Below are 23538 nucleotides of genomic sequence, written 5' to 3'. Positions count from 1 at the left end.
CATCGGGCACTCTACAGACAGAGGAATACAAAGAAGAATCAGGGTCTCTATCTTCAGATACCTCAGCCTCATGGAGAAGTGGGCCTTGTCTTGACAATGAGATTTCAGAGACCCAAGGTTCTTACAATTGTGTCTGCTACAGCGGCCATGCATAAAACTGAATCAAATCACATAATGTCAATGCACAAGCCTTATTGACCCCATAAGCAAAGACTAGGCATTATCTCTTAACGCCGTGACTCACTGTTTACAGGTGTCACTCTATCCTAATGAGAGGGCAATGATACCAGCCTGATTCCTCCCAGTGAAGTTCAGGAATGTTGGACAGCACCTCTGAGAGTTATTCACATGAACGTCAGATCTGCAAGCTAAGCTGTAGCAATGTCTGGACTCTGAGAGAGGTCCATACCTTCTGCCCTGGGAGAAGCAGGAGGGAACACATAAAGAGGGCTGTCCAGAGCCTCTGTGTATAACAGAGGTGTGGTAGAGAGTGCCTGGAGGGAGGTAACAGCAAGGACCAGCATGTCTTCAGGCAGTCTCTTCACACACTAGAATTGGCAGCTGAACTACAGAGAGCTGAGTGCCAGGTGTCAGGAGAGTGGAGTAGCCAGTTAAAGCAACAAACCACAAATGAGAGTAACAGTCAAGCCTTTGATCACTTCCTGCTGTAATGCAAGTAGTACAAGAAAGGCAGATACTAAACCAGAGAAATTGCCACCCCCCCCTTTTGTTCTGCTTCCCCATGGAATTGTACATGACCATTGGTGGAGGCTCCAATGGGTTAACATAGATGTTGCCTGTGAGGATCACCTTCTGGCAGCTGAGGCCTTCCCAGGTGTCTAGCAGTTTGTTGGATGGAGTGGAGATGGGATGAGGTAAAGGAGATAGTGGGGAAGGACCAGGAGTGAATACCCAAGACCAGGTTGGAGTGGAAGAAGGGATTCTAAGTTCTAGACCTGGGCTGGAATGCAGGTGTAGCACTGCATGAGACAGACCAGCCAGGGCAGCCTGTTCCACGAGGTCTTTAGAATCACCTGTAGTCAGGCCTGAAAAAAAAGCCCACATAAGGTTTCCACCCAAAAGCAGGCTTTACAGAGCATCTAGGCAATGTTTCTTACAAAGAGCATCATGACAAAAGGACTGCGACTTCTACAGAGAGAGACACACATTCCTAAGAAGTGAAATTTAAAATCCGAAATGTAAAAGCAGGCTTTACAGAGCATCTAGGCAATGTTTCTTACAAAGAGCATCATACAAAAGGACTGCGACTTCTACAAAGAGAGACACACATTCCTAAGAAGTGAAATTTAAAACCCGAAATGCGGGGCTGGAGAGATAGCTCAGCAGTTAAGAGCATTGGCTGCTGTTGGCGGAAAACCCAGGTTCAAATCCCAGCACCCAAAAGGTGGCTGACCATCGTCTGTAACTGCAGTTCTAGGGGATCTGACACCCTCTTCTGTCCTCCGCAGGCACTGCATGACACGGGTACACATACATACATGCAGGCATAACCGTCGTATACATAAAATAAAAATAAATAAAAATGTGAAATGCTTTATTCGTGTAATGTCACAGGACATTCATCTCATCTTGGATTTGCTTTATCCAGGAAGGTTCGGACTGTCCCCTCGGTGGAGAGCCAGGTAGTCATGGAAGCCTTTGTGGAATATGCACCTTCCTTCCCTTGCCCAGCTTTCCTTCCTCCCTGGGGGCCAAGTGCCAGTGATGGCCAGGGATGATTCCAGCTCCAGAGTTCATGCCTCCATGTCAGGGTTACCATAGCAACGTGGAAACCAATGTAACTCCTGCATCCTATTAACCAAAGATAAAGGGCATTTTAGCTGAGCAATGCCAACTCTGGGGATTAGTTTGAAGAACTGATGTGGTTAACATCTGTCTGGAGTCAGAATGCTAGGTTTAGAACCCAGTTCTACTATTTACTAGCCATGTGTCTTAGATTAAGTTCCCCAGACAAATCGTCTGTGTAGCATAAGCACACCAATGACACCGGTCTGATGCAGATAGAGAGAATTCAATGAGGCAGTCTTGTGAAGTGGCCAGCCTAGTGCCTCACATGTAATGAAAGCCCCATATGGGTTAATTCCATGGTCTGAGGGGAGAGAAAGAGGGTTGAGGTGTGGGTCATGGGCATCTTGGCTCCTCTGCAACTTCATAATGTACTCCAGAATCTAGAAGCTCAGTTTTTCAGAGAGGAAGGGGCTTTTCCTTATTCAAGGGTATTGGAGTCTCTTCAGTTCCTAGCTTGAATCTCCTTCAGGGATTGGGGTAGAAGTATTTCAAACCAAGGAGGGATACCCCAATTGCCTGTGAAGGAAGTCAGGTCTTAGAGTGACTGATGCCAATGGGTTTATAGGAAGAAAGCCAGCCCTGTTTGGACACTGCACATTTGTTCCTATTCAGGGTAGCAAAAGCTTGAGTGATTTAGAGTTTGCTTAGGACTCCTCCCCCCCTCCTCCTCCTCCTCATCTCCTTTCCTCTTCTCCTCCTCTTCATCCTCCTCCTTTCCCTCCTCCTCCTGTAAGAATCTCATTTTGTAGCCCAGGTTGACCTCAAAGTTGTGATCTTCCCGCCTCAGCCTCCGAGTGCTGGAATTACTAGCATGGGACACCATGCCCATCTTTATGAATCATCTTCTAAGAAGAAAAAGATTTTCTGCTTTCTGCAACAGTAATTGCCATTCTTTAAGTTCACACATAATATTTTTATTACATTTATTTATTTATTTTGTGGGTGTGCACATGTGCAACTACCATAGTGTGCATGTAGAGGTCAGATGACAATTTAGGGGACTCAGTTCTCTCCTCCTACCATATGGGTCTCAAGGGTTGAACTCACGTTGTAGGGCTGGGTAGCGAGTGCCTTTACCCACTGAACAATATAGCTCTCCCAATATTTCTAAATCATGCAACAACATGCATAGAGGTGTCATTCCTATAATAACAAGGCCTTCTGGAATATCTCCTGAAGGATCTGCCCAAGGCTTCTAAAATGAACTTTTTATGTAAACAGGAATACTCTCCAAAATAATGATAAAAGTCCACCACAGTAACATGACTATTCATTATAATTATTATAAGTATATTGCTCTATTTTTATATGTGAGAAATATATAACACTACAATGTTGTGACCGGTATGACCTCACTAGGTGATAAGAAATTTCAACTTCATTAAAATCTCATGAGTCTACCATCACACACGCTGTTCACTACTGACCTAAATGCTGTGATGTGCTTCATGGCTGTATCTTATATAGAAAACACACTCTGAGCTAGCCATTTGTTTAAATCATTCTGCATTGAAATATCCCTCCCCAGGCACACAAGAATCAACACCAACTATCAATCAAACACTTGGGCCATTCTTTTATCGACTGTCACATTCTGTAACTGTATCTGCCATTCTCTGCTGATATCCATGCCTATGAACTCTGCAGTGAAATCTGCTGCAAAGTGCACCTGCAAGTTTCATAAAGATGTAGCTCATACAGCGAGTGTGGTGTTGGAGAACTGCTGGAATCACACACTGCTCACAACAGGCAGAAGGGAATAGTCAACAACGGAGGAAGGGAAAGCTGGCTAGTGAGATCTGGCAGACATCTTAAGTGACTTAGTCAACATCTCCCAATTTTCCTTACCTCCTTCTACTTTAAGGGCTGGACAAACTGAAATAACCTGTCCCTGTTTTCCATGCAGCTGGCTGGAACTAGAATGCCTGGGTTCAAATCCAGTTTCACTTTATTAGCTATGAGACCTTGAGCAGTTCACATTATATCCATTTGGCGATCTATAAAGTGTAACAGCCTGGGAGTTGTTCTGAGGATTAAATGTATTATTGTGTTTCATGTTCTCACAGTACCTCTGCTGCACAGTCATTGTGAACAGGACACTAGGTCACGTGACTGACACTCACAGACGGCCTATTTTGGAGGAGAGGTGATTTCTGAAGTATTCTCTGGAGGCTGGGCAGGCCAAAACCTAGAGGCCCACAAGCACTAAGACATCCAGCCTTCCTTGGCCTGGGAGAAGGATGTTAACACCCAGACTGCCGAATTCCAAGGTCATTGACACTGCCTGGCTTGTAAGGCTAGTCCCAGGCCAAAAATGCTTGCAACCTCTTCTCTTCCTCTTTTGGTATTACCCTTACATTTTCTTATGCTTAATTTTCTCAGCCCTGGGTCTACACATATAGTTGTGATATACACTCCTTTCTATGACCATTTGAAATGCATAATCTTGCCAACAATTAGTCATCTGTATATCATATTATCAGAACTACTTAATGTCATCCCAGACATATTTGGGGGTTCCTATGGAAAGGTTTCAGGTTTGGGATTCAAGGCCAATGCTGAGACAGATTGTCCTTTAGAGGTAAGAGATTTATTAGAAGAGGTATTAATGTCATAGACAGACAGTTGACAACACGGCAGGAGTTCTGAGGAGAGTTCAGGCCAATGTGGCAGAGTGGGGTTCCCATCTTACAAATTTCAGGGGAAACAAGACGACTCTGTCACATGGTTGATGAATAGCCCATAGTACATGTTCTAGTTTGCCTTCAATTACTGTGACAAAACACTCTGACCAATACCAACTTGGGGAGGAAAGGGTTTATTTTATCTTGTAACTCCTAGGTCACAGTTCTTTACTTAGGGAGCCCAAGGTAGGAACACAGGGCAGGAACTGGGGGGAATGCAGGAGCTGGAGCACAGGCCATGGAGGAATGCTGCTTACTGGTTTGTTCCCCTGGCCCATATTCAACCTACTTTCTTATATAATGTAGATTAACCTGCCCAGGGGTGGCACCACCCACAGTGGACTGGGCCCTCCCATATCACTCAAAAATCAAGAAAATACCCCACAGACATGGCCACAGGCCAGTCCAATGGAGACAATTCCCCAATTGAGGCTTCCTCTACCCAGGTGTGTTAAGTGGACAACTAAAGCTAGCCAGCACAATACATGCTTGCAGTCAGGCTGTCTGACTGTTGGTTATAGGGTAGAATAAGAATCTAGAAAAATAAGTTACTCTAGAAACCAAATTACTGCAGTTTCAGGGATTGTTACAGTTCAACCAACATGGAGGAGCTTTAAAATGGTGTGGCACTGGCTACCACCGACTAATTGATTTAGTGCTCAGTCTTTACTGTCCCTTAAGAAGTCTTGGAAAGCCCCTCACTGTCTTCCATCTGATGACTTTGTTTCCTGCTCCCTCCCCCAGGCTCTGCCGGGACTCAGCCAGGCTTTTGTTCATGATGGGCAGTCTGGCTGAATACCTCTATCCTGTTTCTTGGCTCTGTTTGATCTCTTGAGCTTGGTGATGACTTTATACCCTGGTCTGGCAAAGGTAGTCCCTGAGCACAAAATTCTGATGCAGGAAATGTTTCCATGATCATAATCGATTCCTGCTTTTGTGTCTCCTTCCATCTCATCTAGAATCATCTTTCAAAAAAATAAGAATTAAAAACCCAGTTATAGACAGGTTTGCAGAGATTCCTTTTTTTTTTTTTTTTTTTTTTTTTAACAAATTCTCAATTTGAAGAGATGAGCACTACAATCCCCATGTGAAACTAATACAATCGCATTATTTTACTAATCTGCCAATCTAAAGAATCATGTGGGATCCCTGGCTCTTGCAACAGTGGTGGAAACAGCTCTGCAAAATGCATTTTCTGGGGCAGCTTGAAGGGAAAAGGCATAATGGCGGTGTGGTAAAAGGATCTTTTTCTGAGGTGGTTTGTGTGGTCCTTAATAGCTTGACTAGATTGGTCAATTTGCACTGCTTGACCGAACATTTAATCAAAGTGTGATTCTAAATTAAAATATTCTGAATAGACCAGAGCTAGGTTTTAATGAGGTAAGGGGAAGTGTTGCGGAGGACACAAGTCAGGTGAAGAAACTAAGTCTGTTTCAGGAGGAGCCTGTGAGGGGCAAAATGGAGAGACACTGGCTTGAGAAACTATTTTTAATACAGGGAAATGACCTTTAGAGAAATTGCCATCCTTTCTAAGGACATAGCCTTCACTAATTCCTTTAACATGTCTCCAAATTTGCTGCCAGTTATTTTTCTCTGACTCTTTGGGATTTCTTTCCAACAGTCCCTAAGCAAGGAGAACTCAGTCACCTTAAACACAGAATCTACAAAGAACGAAGGTCTTCATTTGAAGTCTTGGGGAGTGTAATTTTGGAGATACAAATTCAAGTAGGACTAATAGGGCATAAGAGAAAGTGGGGATATACGTCAGAAAACTAGCTAAATAGATGAGGTGATTAAAGTTGTTTAAAGAGAAACTTCTATTGAAGTTACAGCAAAAATGCAGAATCTACAAGGGCTACATGATTAGTGTTAGAATTATGTACACAGCAAAGCATCAGTAACACCAATCTGAAAACATGTTGATGTACATTTTGACACACTGGACACAGTATAGTTATCTGGATACTTATAGCCAAAGTGTGGAAAATCTCATCTCCCAAGCAGAACTTGAGCTGTGGCCTCCTGCCTCCACTTTAATACTTTTCTCTTTGTTTGCTTTTGTCTATGAAGTAAATCCATCCATTTGTAGTTCGGGCTGGCCCTGAATTGCAGATCCTCCTGCCTCAGCCTCCCAAGTGCTGGGATCACAAGTGTCCACCTCCATGCAGGGCTCAAGCCCCACTTCAGATACAGCCTCCTTTGACATTCTCCCCCACAGTCAGCTGCTGCTTTCTAGTCAGTGCTGAGCCTCTGTTGCATCTGAGATGCTTAATGAAAGGGGTCACACTCTGTGCAAAGACCCTGTACAATTTTCAGAACAGGGTTGAAGAGAGTGGGAATCAATGGCAAAAGCCCCCCAAATTAAAAATGTCTGAACAAGCAAAGAAACAGGTTGTATTTGTACTATTGCAAAGGGGAAACTTGTGGGCATGAGGATTGGAGTGTCTCGGCAGGGTAGAGTCACCTTACACTTTCACAGTGAGGAGTAGATGAGTTATCTGTGACATTATCTAACAATTGGTATTGTCATGAGGGAAGTCTGTGTTGGTCAATTGAATAGGAAATATTTATCTCTGTGTCTAGCTGGATTTTTGTTTTGGAGACAGAGCAGGAAACAATTGAGCTAACAGTTCATGGAAGAGAATAGGAACAGAAGGCTCTGTGCCTTCCACAGATAAACAAGGAGTCATCCTGAATATCATCTAAGTCACAATGGGGAAGGGTGGCTCTTTACTGAAGTCCTAGTAATGCCAAAGGCTGCAGGACTTCAGAAAACAGGAAGACCGATGGTTAATCAGTCCTGTGTTTTCAGAAGCTTGCCTGAGGTAAAGCTCAGTACTATCAGAGATGATAATTTACGGAGTGGACTCTAATGTAAAGAGATTGTTGCATGTCCTGGAAGAAGCTGAAACAAAGGCATCCCTACCCACAGTGTTGTAGTTACTGTCACAGAGGCTAAGATGTTAAATGCTAGTCTGTTCCAGGCAGGTCCTGTTAGTGAATGGGAGGTGGTGGGGGCCAGAGCAGCCCAGGTAGTAGAGAAGGCTGTTTCTCACCTTCATATGTGGGAGTGTGGACCCAGTGCTGAAGGAAGGGAGCTCCATGCTTTCCTGAGAAAATGGAAAATCAGATTTTTAAGTGAAATTTAAGGGTTCTTTTATTTAAAAATTTAAGATAGCATGCAAAGTAATATATTTCATCATGGTAAATAAAACTATTCTAAAAATTAAAACTAGAGTTGGGGAAATAGCTCAGTGGGTAAAGTGCTTCCCCATAAGGGGAGTGACTACAATTCAGATCCCCAGAACTTATGTAGGAAACCAGACGAGCAAATCAGACTGCCCATTATCCCAACTTTTGAGGGGGGGGGAGACAGGGATCCTTGGAGCAAGCTGGTTTAATGAGATACTCTGCTTTAATATGTAATATGAGACAAGAGGTTAATCAAGGAAGTCACCCAGCATCAACCTCAGGCTTCTACATGCATAGGCATGCCTGTGTACCTGCACACATGTGTAAACATACATACATGCATGTATACTATACATACATCCGTAAAAAATATATTGACATTAAAGTGAATTTTAGAAAAACATGTTGAAGAAAATTTATAGGAGACCATTGGTTTAAACTGAGCTCATGTTCTAGGCCCAACAAACCAACAAAATTGTTTATTGGACCTTCTAAAAACAAGGAGAAAGAGAGATAATAGCCAAATAAGCTGTTAGCTAGCATGATAAGAAGTCTTCTATGCTTTAACTTTTATGAGGAAAGTAACTTTGAAATAACCAACCCACTTGTTTCTACTTTCTTTAGCCCTTTCTGTCTATAAACCCAACTTTCTCTAGTTATCAGAGCACTTACCCCACTGTACAGAATCAAGTATTGTCTGATGCTAGCATTGCAAGTAGATTACAATAAATGAAATTTGTTATAATTTTGTTGTTAGACCCCTAGCTAGAAAATGACAGACCACCACCTTGCAAACTGCTCCGTAGATGATACTTCCCAGTTACAAACCCACAGATCTTTCTTTGAAAGCATAAGGAGGGCCCAGCAGCAGTATTGCATTTTACAGGGGAAAACGGTTGCAGAGAGGCTGAATGAATCACTAGGGTCACTCAGCTGGTGAGTTTCATGGCCTAAGTTGGAAGCTAGCAATCTGTAACTACACTTATTTCATACCCAGAGCCCAAGTCTCCTCTTCTATTAATATAAAAATGAGATTGTTATCATTTTCGTTTTCGATTTCTAAAATTCTGGGCAGCTTCTCTAATTCAATTTGCAATTCCAAGGGAGAGCTCAGCATGTTTGTAAGTTATATCCTAGCCCACTCATTTTAGAAAATGAGCTTTTATATTCACTCTCAAGATGGTTGGCTGATTTTTTTTTATATATAAGCTGTTGTCTCCTTCTGGTGCAGAATCTAAAATGACAATTGAGACCTTAGAGAGATGATGAAAAAAGACCAAAAAAGAGGAATAATTATTCTACTGGGTTGTTGGCCAAGGAGAAAGACAAAATCAATTATCAGTAACAACTGCTTTTAACTGATTGACTCATTAACTTTACTTTTACTCATACTAAAGATAAAAGTTAAACTATGGATGGCTAGAGATAGAATAAACTTTAATTTCCATAAAAACCCCTTCAGGAATCACAGGTAATAGATTGAATCTACCTGGGCTCAGATCCCAATACCCCAAAGTAAGGCACCTTGGCATGCTGAGTACTTTAAACTGAAGGGTATTGGGAACCTTAGAAGAAAGGTCTCTGATGGGCTCTTGTCCTGTATTTTGTCCTCCTTTCTCCCCTGACGTGAATCAGGGAAACTAGAATGTTTCCTCCCCCAGGGTCAGTTATAGCAACCAGAGCCCCCTCTCCTGCAAAGAAAGAGAGGCAGAAATACTAGAAAAATCAATATCCCTTTGGTCCATTCTTTCAAAATCCTTATTCCAGGGACTCCTGCCCCACGCTGCACATAGTGGACAAAGAATCTGAACACATGAGACTTACTAGGTTTTCCCTTCAGTCTATTACCATCAGCATGTGCCCCTTCGTCCAGTCACATTTCTGCACAGCAGTCTATTCTTCATTGAATCCAGACATAAAAACAGTCTTCTTAGTCTAAAGGTCATCATTTCTGAGCGATCCTATGCTGTATAAAAATTTGGGGGCTGGAGAGAGAGCTCAGTGGTTAAGAGCACTGACTGCTCTTCCAGAGGACCAGGGTTCGATTCCCAGCACCCACATGGTGGCTAAGAACCATCCTTAACTCCAGTTCCAGGGGAATCTGAAGCCCTCTTCTGACCAATGCAGCATTGCATGACACGGGTGCATTCACATACATGCAGGCAATACACTCGTACACATAAAATAATAAAAATAATAAATAAAAAAAATACATAAAAAATAAAAGTTTGATCAAATAAATTTGTTTTGTTTTCTTTTTTTTATTGTTGTTAACCTGTATTTTGTTATAGGACTGTTAACCACAATGCTTGTGATGGGTAAAGTTAGGTTCCACACCTTCCCCTCACTCTTCACTCTTCATAGCTAGTTGTCTGATTTTCCTGGGCTCTTAAAAATATCACCTGTAAAACCAAACTTTTTTTTTCTTTGATATTTTTGAGACAGGGTTTCCCTGGAACTCTGTAGATCAGGCTGGCCTCGAACTCAGAGAGATCTGCCTGCCTCTGCCGCCCGAGTCCTGGAATTAAAGGTATGTGCCACCACACCCAGCTGGTTTTGGTTTTGGTTTTGGTTTTGGTTTTTTCCAGACAGGTGCTTGCTATCTAGTTTCGCCTAGCTTTGAATGCATGATCCTGCTGCCTCAGATTCTGAGTGCTGGGAAACCAGACTTGTGAGACTGAATGATGTCAGAAATAGAAGGGTTTATTGAGCCATTACAGATACCTGCCAGAAAGAAAAGTCTTGGAACAAACAACGGGCTAGGTGGCAGCTATAAAGTGCCCACCAGGCCAGAGATAAGAATGTGGTTTTGTGTGTGTGTGTCTGTGTCTGTGTGTGTGTTTGTGTGTAGGTTGACAGAGGTCTTCCTTGATAGGTCTTCACCTTAGTTTTTGAGGCAGGTTCTCTCGTTGAATGTGGAGCTCATACCAACTTGATCAGGTAAAGCCAGTGATGGGGTGCTAGGCCATTCAGGTAGATCAGTCTTTTTATGTAGGAAGGATTTAGGAGTCAATTCCCACAAGTTAAGCAGCACAATCCTCCACAGCCCCATTGGAAAAGGACCTTTCCGATGGGGCTGTAGAGGATTTTTATGGGAATATCTTTTTCCATGAAATCCTGAGACCTGGGAGCTACTATCTGGCTACTGTAAAAAGACTATTTTACTGGAGTGTTTTTATTAACAGCTTTGAGCTCTTGACATATGTAACAATCCTTTGATTGCTAAACTGTCTAGGATTACGGAAAAAAGGTGCACAGGTCTTCCAGTTATGATTTCAAAGTGTGTGTGTGTGTTGGGGGGATCCCATATTTCTCAAAGTGGGTGGCACAATGAATTATTCTATCAGTGTTGGAAGAGGTCCATAAAGCTTGGGAAGATCTTTAAGGTCTTGGCAATATGGATCCCCAGTTAGTTACTTTTAGTTCCATGAGGATGAATAAGGATACTCTTTTCTTTGTTGTGTTCCCTCTTCTCTTAACTGGGAATATTACAGACATTTCTTCTTTTGAGAAAGATTTACTGTGTCCTATACTTATAGCATATGTATTGGAGCCAAAGGATTGATCAGAAAGTAATGTGGTTCAATCAATGAGCCAAAGAAATGGTTATTGGCTTAGAAAGGAATCATGTCTGAGAAGAATTTTAATTCCCATGACTTCAGTTTTGTACTACTCTAAGGGAGGGACTGTTGGATCTATGTAGGGTTTAAGACAGAGAGGTTTGGCACTAGTGTCAATTAAAATTGAATAAAGTTAGCTCAATTTCAATGAGTATTTCTTCCAAAGAATTCAAAGGGAGGAGGAAAGGAACCTCTTGGTTTTCTCACAGACCCGTTAGACCTTATATTGAGGAATTTCAGAGTCAGTAGGTTTGGGCTGAAACAAAAAGAGGTGTTTGAAACCCCTAGATTTTTTTTTTAATCAGTTCATGCAGTCTCCTGTAATTAATTCTTTTTCTGCCTGACTTGGGTTAGTGGTTTCCTGGACCAAATTTCTTTATTAGAATATTGAAAACTTTTTCCTCTGTCCAAAGTTACTGACGACTTAGACTCATCCCAGTTATTTTCATCCTTTTCTCGAAGCTTCTTGAAGACACAGTGCCTTTAGGATTATAGTCATCTGTAAAAAGCTTCTACGCAGACACCAGAAGCAAGCAATTTTGCTGTAGATATAACTTAAAATACCCACAGTCAAATATCTGATGATGGTTTATAATTGACAAAGAAATGTGGTTATTTTTAGGTATACAACGACTTAACATTAGAATTGTAATGGGTAACGTATTCCAAACTATGTCAGGCTTTTAGAAGTCTTGTATAATTTTGGAACCTATATTACCAAGATATTCATACAAATTCAATTCAAAGATTAAATGCCATTTCTTATTTGATAATGCTCTGTGTAATTTAAATCAACAAACCCTAATGTGTCTCTTTTGGACTTTCAGGGGGCCCTCTGGAGATCTTAAATTTAGTCAGGGAGAGAAAAGTCTTAATTTTAGAACGTGTTTAAGGAAATCTGTCAATCATGTCAGAAATTTACAACATTTAGTTAAATAAGATCATCATGAAATAAAACCAGTGACAATTTTTTTTAATGAGGCTGCCTTAGTTACCTATCTATTGGTGTGATAAAATATTGACTAAAAAGAACCTGGGGAGGAAAGGGTTGTTTCATCTTACATTGCGTATCCATCATCGAGGGAAGCCAAGGCAGGAACTCAGTGGCAGGAGCTTGAAGCAGAGACCATGGAGGAACGCTGCTTACTGGCTCGCCCCCCTGGCTTGCTCATCTACTTTTCTTATACAACCCAGACCTACCTGTCTAAGTATGGAACTGCCCACAGTGGACTGAGCCCTCCTACATCAACCAGCAATCAAGAAAATGCTCCACAGATAAGGCCACGGGCCAGTTTGAGGAGGAAATTCCTCTGTGATGGGGATGCATATGTCAAATAAACCCTCTCCTCTTCAAGTTGCTTTTGGTCACAGTGTTTATCACCGTAACAAAGAAACCAAATTAAAGCAACAGTTATTGCTTAAGTGAGAACTCTATCGTTAAACACATTGGCATTTTGTTGATTAGAAGACACAACTGGCCAGGTATGTTGGTTCAAGCCCATAATCCCAGCACTCCAGAGGCTGAAGCAAGAGGATCACAGTTTCAAGGCCATCTTAGGCTACATATTGAGACTTTGATTTAAAAAGGAATGTAGTGAGTGCCAAGATTTAAGTTAAGGTCTTTCCCTGTTGTAATAATCTGCAGAGAGGGAAACATGCCTCAAGTGGAAAGGTCCTTTGTAGATGTGCCTTTCTTCTACAGTGAGTTTTATAATGGTCAACTAACATGCCAGAATATTCCAAGTACAATGGTGTATGCCTGTAATTGGGAGGTGGACCCAGGAGTATCAGTAATTCAAAGTCACTCCTGGCTACATAGTGAGTTTAAGGATAGCTCGAGCTACATGAAACCCTGTCTACAAAAACCAAAAATAAAAATTTAAAAATGCCAGAAAGTTATACTGTAGAGAATGATGTGGTTGATTGGCAAAGACTTAGATGTTGACAAATGTGGTAGTTTGTCAGCCATAGAGGAATACTTGAGTACAGAAATTCAAGGACAGTCTGAAAAACATAGCCGAACCTCATCATGAAAGAAGACACAAATGTGATGTGTTTCCTAATTAGATTCTTGACTTTGGGGCACAGCCCTTTAACAAACAGGACAAAAAATGTTTTTTCTATGTCTGCTTGACCAGAGGGCTTGCCATGATAAATAAAATAAGCATTTTGTGTAGCTTTCTTTTGCTGTTTGGGTTTTAGAACAGAAGGAAGAGTTGGATAAATGGCCTTAAAGGAAGGAAGAGGGTTAGTACTGGGAAAGCCTCTTTAGAGCTTACAAAAGCTCTTTACAGGTTTCAGTCATTTTAGAGAATCTTTCAGAGAAGCAGGTGTCTGTAGACTGTCTCAGCATACCAGTTGAAATAAACTTCCCCATTCCAATTATTTAATACATTTAATTTCTATGCCAGATCACTGAGGCATGCCCACCTCTTGGTGAACTCAGGTCTGGCTGCTAGCCTCTCAAGAGCATTGGGTAATACTCAGGAGATGAGAGTTGGTGGGAAGGAAATCAGTTTTATTCAAGGGCTGGAATAAAATAGAAGATGGAAGGAATACTGCCCTCAAAGCTCTACCTCAGGAGCCCAGGAGTACAAAGAACTGTTGTAGGAAGGAAAAGGAAGCAGAGACAAGTCGTGCTACCATTCAGAGCCCCCCCAACTCCAACACTGCAACTGACCTTGACCTGCAGAGGCTAGAAACAAATATTATGTATTCTGTTATCTGATGGGTACCAGATGTTCTGTGTTCAGTAAATCTAAAGAAAGATCATTTAGCAGTTGGTAGCTTATTCATTTAAGTGCAGCTTCTCTTTTGGGAGAAGTAGCCTTACAAAGGCAAAGAGAGGGTTAGTAACCTTGCAAAGGACCATGGCAGAGTGGGGCCGACGGTACACACCTTAGTAAGGTGAACTCCTTTTGATAAAACTGTGCATAGTGAGACCCCATATTTCTTAGACATAGAACAAGTTGGTGTTCCTGAAAGGTGACATGGGGACGTTTTAAAACTTTTAAGTTACCATAATTTTGAAGAGTTCTCAGTTGGCCAAGCCCCAGCGCTGCTGGTGAAGTTTAGAGTTAACAAGATTCCAGTTGTAATTGCAACAAATGGCCACTAGATGTCGCTATGAGCCAAAACTGTTTTAGACAAGATAAAACAAACATGCAGTATTAAATTCAAGTAATTCCCCTTACAAATATAATTTCAGTTTGAGAGCTTCTCTTCACCATACTTGAAGGCGTCACCTCACTATCTCTGGTGCTTCAGATTAGTATTAGTACCACAGACCTCAAGGGTAAGCCACTTAATAGAAGGCTCGGCAGATCAGGGTGTGATGATTGTGACGGGTCAGAGAGGTCAGAGAGGAGGTGCTTGCCCAGATGTGATGGATCACAAAGCACTGTTGTTACTACAGTTGACTCAGGGAGAGTCCTGCCCATTTCTGCTCCTTTGAAGACTGGATCCCACTGTCACAGTTGCATTGTGCAACACAACTCTGGAGACTGAGGGATATTGAGCTATTACAGATGTGAGCCAGAAAAAAGACCGGGTCATGCAACTGCCGGCAGCGGTTAGAAGATGCTTGTTGAGGGTGGGGGTGGGGACTGGAGAAATGACTCAGCGGATAAGAGTATTTTCTGTTCTTCCAGAGGATTTGGGTTTGGTTCTCTGGGCAGCATCCACATGTCAGCTAAGAAGCCTCAGTAACTCATTCCAGGGGATCCAATGCCTTCTGGCATCCCTAGGCATTGCTCCCAGGTGGTGTATCTACAAACATTCAGGCCGAAACACTCATCACATAATGTAAGAGCTGGAGGAGGGAAGGAGAGATGTGAAATACTGTCTTTTAGGCAGGGTATGGCTGTTGCTCACATGAACTCACAGCAGATGTGGTAACCTGCACAAGACTTGCACAAAATCAAGCCATTTAAAAATCCCAGCACGGACTGAGGAGGATCTCCTGAGGCCCTGCCTGTATCAGAGGAGTTATTGGCTACTGAGGGACAGAAAATCATTTTTCTATGGGGAAGTAGTCACTGGTAAACTATTCATGCCTCAGTGGATGATCTCACAGCCAAGCACCCATGGGATACTAAAATAAATAAATAAATAAATAAATAAATAAATAAATAGATAGATAGATAGATAAAAATTTGAAGAAAGAAAATGCTTGTTGGACCAGAGATAAGAGCACATTTTTTTATAATGAAGATTTGGGGGAGGAAGACCTAGGTTGTTTATAGTGAACTTACACTGGCTATAGTTAAGAGGGGGAGATTACAGGAGGTGGCAGTGGAACCTTGGGAGGGGCTGGGTCGTGGGAGGGGTGATTATGGCTTCCAGATTGGTTGGGGCTATAAGCAGGATGCAGCACATGGGACTGGAGATAAGTCTTCAACATTCACTCAAGAATATGAAATGACCTGTAGCTTGTTAACTGTGAAACTCCCCCATTTTTCCTCTTCTCCCCCCTTGACCTTTGTGATTAAATTGAGGACATCTGAGAAGACATTTTCCTATATCATCCCAGCAATGACTTGCAGGTCTTGACGTGGGAATTGATAGTCTTGGCTCCCGTTGAGGCACCTACAGAGAACTGACGTGACAAGATAAAGATGCTAACTGATGCTTCCATCTTTCCTGTGCCTTGCTTTACTAGGGGAATTTTGTTTTTCTGTAGTTTGGAAGTGAAAGGTCAGAAGGTTGAAAAGCTGGGAAGACAGCCAAGAAATATCACCCTCTGAAAAACAAAAGCCATCAGAATAAAAAGGATGACATTAACTGATATCTGAGGAAATTGCACACTAAAGTGATAATTGAAAAGTAGGAAGCTAGTTTAGACCAGAGTAGCATCTCTCAAAATTAGTTGGAAATAGAAATCTTTTAGAAATAAATAGTCTTATGGGAAAAATAAACTCCTTCAAATATTGGGTAAAAAAATTTTGAAACATATTTGCTTACTGCAGGACTACAAAGCATCGTGTGTGTGTGTGTGTGTGTGTGTGTGTGTGTGTGTGTGTGTGATTGTTTAGGAAAGAGATTGGTGTGTGTTATCTTTCACATGTTCAATGGAGAGTTAGGCTGAGAGCCCACTTAGTCTTTGTGCTGGATTGCTTCAATTGTCAACTTGACACACCTGGGTAGAGGGAACTTCAACTGAGGAATTTCCTTCATTGGTCGGGCTTTGACCAGGTCTGTGGGGCATTTTCTTGATTCTTGAGTGACATGGGAGGACCCAGCTCACTATGGGAGGTGCCATTCTGGTCAGGTGGTCTGTGTATAAGAAAGCAGACTGAGCACATGCCAGGGGAGCAGCCAGTGAGCAGCATTCTTCCATGATCTGTGCTTCAGTTTCTGTCTCCAGGTTCCTGTCCAGAGTTCCTGCCCTGACTTCCCTCAGTGATGAACTGTGACCAGGGAGTTGTAAGATAAAATAAAACCTTTCCTCCCCAAGTTGCTTTTGGTCAGTGTTTTTTATCATATCAATAGAAAACAAACTAGGACAAAAATTGGACAGATACTGTTGTGATGGACTTGACTATGTTGTTTTGGAGAGGATTGTGGAAGTGTTTGGAACTTTGGGTTGGAGAAGCCATTGAGTGCTCAGAGCTTAGTGACCTGTTGCTGTGGAGCTTGGAACAGTCATGCTGAAGAGAAATGTGGTTGATGGAGGCCTGGCTTGTGAAGTTTCAAGGGAAGTAAAGACTCTCAGGGCTGTTTGTGTGGTATTTTGAATTGAGAATCTGCAGTTTCAGGTTGTCTGGAGCTGACAAGACCAGAACCACTGAAGTGAAACCATTGCTCTACTGGGCCAATTGATGCTGGTTAGCTGGGACTGAAAATAATCAGCTGTAATTGGGAAGAGACCAGCATCATTAAGGTGAAATCTGGGAACTATTTCCCCAGAGTCAGAACACAGAAGCTGTGGTCCAGAGGGGGCCAAAGGCTCCATCTCAAGCCGGAAGCAGGACTTGGCAATGTGTAAGAGTCTCCTACATGGTTCTGGTTTTGAAGGCTTGAAGGGGTCATAGAGAGTGGCTGAGGCTTGGCTGAGAGAACAGGAGAGGCCATTGGTGAAGGTGCAGCCTCAGTTGCAATGGAGACCCAGAATGTTGAAGGTGCCAGGACCACGGATGACCACCAAGGGCAACGGCAGGTGTGGAGTGGAGCTGGCCTGCGCCTACAAGACAACTTGTGTGTGCTTTGGATGGCAGAACCAGAGAAGTGGAGCTGCCAAACCATTTGGAGCCCAGAAGATTGTGAGTGAATCCTAGATGTCCAACACTGAGCTACATTGCTGGAATTTGGTTTTTCTTAAGTGAACCCAGTTCTTCCCTTTTGAAATAAGACAGAACTTAACTTGTTTTGGATTTTATAGGAGTTCACAGCTAAGAGACTTTTTAAGGAGACTTGGAACTTTTAAAGTGTTTGAATTTATTAAAGACTGTGGAACTTTTAAATTGTGATATTAATATTAACATCATTTCTTGGGAATAAGAAATGGAAAGATGGTGGTTTAACAGTGATGTGTTTGTGTGTCAAGTTGACAAGGAGTTATTTGTGTTGGATAGCTTCAGTTGTGAACTTGACACACCTGAGTAGCGGGTACCGCAATGGAGGAATTTCCTCCATTGGTTTTGCCTTTGGCCATGTCTATGGGGCATTTTCTTGATTCTTGAGTGATGTGAAAGGCCCATCCCACTATGGGTGGTACCACCCCTGGGCAGGTGGTCCTGTGTTGTATAAGAAAGCAGGCTCAGGGGCTGGAGAGATGGCTCAGCGATTAAGAACACTGGCAGTTCTTGCAGAAGAACTGGGTTCGAATCCCAGCACAAGGCAGCTAACAACTGTCAGTAACTCCAGTTCCAGGGGATCCGACAGCCTCTTCTGTCTGCTGTGGGCATTGCACAACACAGGTGCACTTACCTACATGCAGTTAATACATGCATACACATAAAATAAAAATAATAAAATATTTTTTAAAAATGTATATATAAAGCTGGGCGTGGTGGTGCACACCTTTAATCCCAGCACTTGGGAGGTAGAGAGAGGCAGGCAGATATCTGTGAGTTCGAGGCAGCCTGGTCTACATAGTTCTAGGCCAGCTGGGGCTACAGGGAAACCCTGTTTCAAAAAGACCCAAAAAAAATTATATATATAAAGAAAGACTGCAGGCTGAGCACAGGGGAGCAAGCCAGTAAGCAGTGTTCCTTGATGATCTGTGCTTCAACTTCTGCCTCCAGGTTCCTGTCCTGAGTTCCTGCCCTGACTTCCCTCAGTGATGAACTGTGATCTGGGAGATGTAAGATAAAATAAACCCCGTCCTTCCCAAGTTGGTTTTTCATCACCGAAACAGAAAGCAAGCTGGGACAGTCTCCTCCTCCCCTGCTCTCCCACTCCTTTCCTCTCCTCCCCCTCCCCCTCCTCCTCTTCCCCCTTCCCCTCCTCCTCCTCTTCCTCCTCTCCTTCCTCCTCTCTTGTTAAAATTTTTTGAGGCAAGGTCTGTCACTAAACCTGGAGCACACTGATTCCACAAGACTAGCTGCCTACTGAGCTCCAGGGATCCTCCTGCCTCCTCTGCCTGCCCAAGTACTAACATTGCAGGTGTCTGCCACCATGTAAAAAAAAAAAAAAAAAAAAAAAAAAAAAAAAAAAAAAAAAAAAAGGGTCTTTGTGGTTTGTTTTGTTTTTGTTTGTTTTGTTTCTTGAGAGGGTCTCCCTAGTCCCAGCCTGCCTGGAAGTCACTTGTGGACCAGACTGGCCTGGATCTTGCAGAGATCTGAGTGCCTCTGCTTCCAGAGGGTTGGGATTAAAGGCCGGGGCCACCATGTGCAGTGGCATGTCCTCATGCTTTTGCAGCAAGCACTTTACCAACTGAGCCATCTCCTTAGCCCCTCAGACTCTTTGATATGTGAAGAGAAGCCTACTCTGGAACAGGCCATAGAATATTTCTTAATTTCAATATGTCATTCAGATTTTCTGCTTCTTAATATAATGATCATATAAATAAATCTATTTATAACATAAATTTTTGTGAGGTCCTGATCCACAGCACTATCAAAATAAGAAAATAAAATAAATAAAAAGAAATTTTTATTTATGCAAGCTTACACCGAGATGTTTGTGTTAGTGAGTTGTAACATGACTCAGTGTGTGCTTATGCATACATTTATTACATCTGAGAATACATGTAAGATATAATTACAATCTAAGGATGGAACTGCATTGAGGAAGTGGCAGGGGGATGAAAGAACCCATCCTTTAGAGTAGCTCATTGTGAGAGAGCAGCATGCATGGCCCTGACAAAGCCACCTGTGGAGGATGATGCGGTGGGCTCCATTTTGAAGCAGTTTCTGTTGGGCGAGCGGCTCTGCATTGTTTTCCATTATGCAATTTCCAACGTGCAAATAAAGGCAGCCCTGACTGGTTGATGTTGGGTACTCCTGGCGGCTGGTTTACAGGGCGGCAGCTTTGTGGTACTCTGTGGCAGTTCATTTTAATTCACCATGGTAATTTAGAGCATTCTGCCCTTTACAGTTTGGCTGGAGCAGAGCTACAGTTTTCTGTTGCATTGGATATCTGTTCATTTTGTGGTCTGTCAATCGTGGTCTTCTTCCACATTGCCCCCTGACAGGGCGACAAACTCAGCCTTGGGAGTTGGTCGGAGGTCTCTTCAGTCTCTTTAGTAGCTTCTTCGAACAGGAACCACTTACTGGCCCTGTCTATTGTTTTTTACTCTGACACGTGTTTTGTGAGGTGCCACAGAAAGAAGGCCACACTTAGGGGTGCTTTGGTTAGAAGGTCCATATTGCCTGGTCCAGCATGCTTAGGGGAATGGGGCTTATGACAATGAGGGTTGACCTTATTGAGGCATTGTCTGGAGATGGAACTACTGAACCCTAGAAGAAACAAACTTGACAAGTAGGTTAAAAATACAGTGACTAGGGCTGGAGAAATGGCTTAGCAGATAGAGGCACTTGCTGCCAAGTCTGACCACTGCGTTTGATCCCCAGGAATCACATAGTACGAGAAAACAATTCCTGTAAATCGTCCTCTGACTTCTGAGTTGAACTGTTTCTGTATTGTTGACAGTCCCTGGGCTACCACACTCAGTTGATTTGTGAGTTCTAGGGATGGTTTTGCAAAGTAAAAAGGGAATTCAGAAGAGCCCTCTCCCTTCCTGTACTTATGTCATAGGCAAAGGCAAGAACAAGTAACATTGAAATAGGTGCTGCTCTTCAAGTTCAGGACAGAGATGTATGTTATGGTATATGCCTGCAGTATTCATCAAATGTGATTTGGGGAAGGAGAATCCCAAGGTACATGTTGCTGCCAATTTTTTTGGGAGGCAGAAATAGGCTTAGGACCTGCAAGGCAAGGATATGTGGTCTTCAGGATTTAAGCAAATAGAAAAGTAAAGGTTGGATTGTGGGATGTTTCCAACAGGGCCCAGAAAGGCAAAGACCATGGCTCCCCAATAAGGGGTTAAGGAACCCTGTGGAAGATGGGGCTGTGCAAGGGATGGGAGCCCAGATTCTCAGCCTAACTCTCCATTGAACATGCAGTCTGCATATTTTTTGCAGTTTTCTATATTTTGGTGGTTGAATTGGATCCAAAAGTTGTGGCCTCTTAGCGGACATGAACTTAGTAGACTTTGGACAAGTGAGATATCAGTGAAAGACTTTAGAGGAACTGGAAGGCCTGTCCAGTTTCCAGGTTTGGCCAGGTCTTAGCCTGTAAGGGAGACTTTAGGGTTTAGGCATATGTAGGTTAGACTTGAGACAAGGAAGAGGGTTTGAATGCAGCGTTATCAAGGGAAGTCTTCTATTTTCTTTCGTAGGTTTGGTTAAATTATGCACAAAAGGGGCCCTGCCCCAGACAGGAGGTTCAGACAGGAGGTTCGCTGGAAGACTGCCTCTGCCTTCCCAGATGACAGATGAACATCCGTAGAACGATTGTTTTTCCTTTAGTTAAAACTGGTAGAAGGGCTCCATCTGTTGGCATAAATGAGTCATGCCTAGACCTTGACAGACAATCCTTACCAGAAAGAAAGGTAAGCAAGCAACTCCGGGTAGCCTCCTGCCAGTGCCCACACTGGTGCCATGTCAGATATTGGTATAGGCTGTGTTGTTATATTTATCACTGATGATTGGAAAATAAGAATGCATTAAGAGGTCTAACAAGGAAAGAGAGGGCAAACATGAGTTTTAAGACTGGTGTGGTACAGTGTGCTGAGGAAGGTGAGAGAGTCTGCTTGATCCCAGGACGAGGGCTCATTCATGTGGGGGGAGGGAGAACTTGATGCTCTTTTAAGTTCTAGAAGCTGCATTGTCTCATCCAGAGTGAAGTCCATGAGGTCACCTTGGAGAAATAGATCAAGGACGAATGGAAAATATGAAGGAAGATCTTGGAGGGCAATGATGAAAAAAATGTGAGCACACAGGAGAGGTCTTGAATTAGCAGCTGAATTCATGAGTTTATAAGTCTTGGGGATCAGATCATAGTCGGCAGCTCATAGTTGAAGTAGGCTGGTGAATCTTTAAGAGCTTTTTTTTTTTTTTTTAATGAGTGTATTGCCTGCATGTTTGTGAGTGTACTAGTGTCATGCAATGCCCATGGAGGTCAGAAGAAGGTGTCGGATCTTCAGGAACTAGAGTTACAGATGGTTGTTAGCCACCATGTGGGTGCTGGGAACTGAACCTGGGTCCTCTGCAATAGCAGTCAGTGCACTGAGCCATCTCTCCAACCCAAGAGTTTTTATGTATTTATTATTTTTGTTAGAACAACTCAGCAAAATCCAGTTTATTGAAGGACATTGTTTCACACATACATCAAATAGGTAAAAAACAAAGCAAAACAAGACAAAGCAAAGCACTGATCAAACAAACAGCAACTTCATAGACCAAAAAAAAAGGAAACCAAAGATACCTTTTATTTTTCACCTTTTTAACTGTCTTATATAAACCATCTACCTCTAGTACAACTAGGTACATACACACAAGAAATTACTGAAATTCTAGGAATAAAATTGTTTTTACTTTTTTTGAAAAAACAAAGTTGTTTTTTGTCCTTTGAGGTTATAATGAACATGGTCATACCACAAGTAGAGTCAAAATTAGGACAGAATATGCTCCAAAGGCTGGTTTGGTCACCCACTATCATTAAAAATGGATGACCCCTAAACAATATGTGTAAAAATATAAAATATAAATGGAAAATACAAATAAATTTTCCTTTTAAAGCACTTTTAAGAAAAAACAGGGCCTTGAAAGCTTTGGTTCTTCTTTCCTCCACTGTTGCAAATTTGTGTGGTGGTTTTGGTGGGGTGGTAGAGTGCACATGTCATCTCCAAGTGGCACTGTCTGCTGTTGGTGGGGGGAGGCCTACCTCTTGAAGGTGACCATGTTTAGATTCTGAGGCGGAAGTGGAGGGTGAACAGCCCAAAGTGGTCTTTCTGAGTTTAACTTTTTAATTTTTGCTGTCTAGCCATCCTCACTGGTTTTCTGCTTCTTGGTGTCAACATCCTCATCATCTTCAGCTGCCTCAGTCTCCTCATCTTCATCCTCTTCCTCACCATCACCTTCCTCCTCCTCCTCTTCCTCCTTCCCACCTTCTTCCTCTTCATCTACCTCACTGTCAGCCTCCTGTTCCCATTTTCCTCATAAGAGTTCCCATTGGCAGGTTCTTCTTCTTCTTCTTCTTCTTCTTCTTCTTCTTCTTCTTCTTCTTCTTCTTCTTCTTCTTCTTCATCTACTTCACGATCAGCCTCCTGTTCCCCACTTTCCTCATTAGCATGCCATTGGCAGGTGCACCTCTTCCATTCTCTGCCCTCCACAACTTCCTTCTCCTTCTTCACGTCCTTAGTGGTGATCTTGGAGCCGATGTCCATGGCTGTGTCTGACATGATGGGGCTGCTGGTGATCCCATACACCAGTGAAAAAGAATGGGAGAGTTTGAGGACTCTGGCAAGAAAGCTGCTGGAGTCTGAGGCGGAGGAGGAGGAAGCTAAGGAGTGGCTACAGTGAGGCAGAGACGGACCGGAGAGCAATGTAAAGATGGCTTTTCAGAGCAGCCAGCCAAGAGTTTTTATTTTTGAGTATGTGTATGTGAGAAGGCGGGGGGTGGGGTGGGTATGTGCCTATGAGTGCAGGTGCCCATAGAGTCCAGAAGAGGGTGTAGGATCCCTTGGAGCTAGAGTTACAGGCAGTTGTGAACTGCCCTCCGTGGGTGCT

The 23538-nt window shown here is 42.7% G+C and overlaps 1 pseudogene; it reads right to left on the bottom strand.

Moving 5' to 3' along the window:
* Window positions 1-23015: 23015 nt before the first annotated feature.
* Window positions 23016-23210, bottom strand: LOC103745405 (annotated as a pseudogene).
* Between the last annotated feature and the right edge of the window lie 328 nt (window positions 23211-23538).

Source organism: Nannospalax galili, unplaced genomic scaffold (genome assembly GCF_000622305.1).
Source record: "Nannospalax galili isolate Female #2095 unplaced genomic scaffold, S.galili_v1.0 scaffold691, whole genome shotgun sequence".
Classification (NCBI taxonomy): domain Eukaryota; kingdom Metazoa; phylum Chordata; class Mammalia; order Rodentia; family Spalacidae; genus Nannospalax; species Nannospalax galili.
Note: the sequence above shows the minus strand (reverse complement) of the source record. Positions and strands in the feature narration are given on the sequence as shown.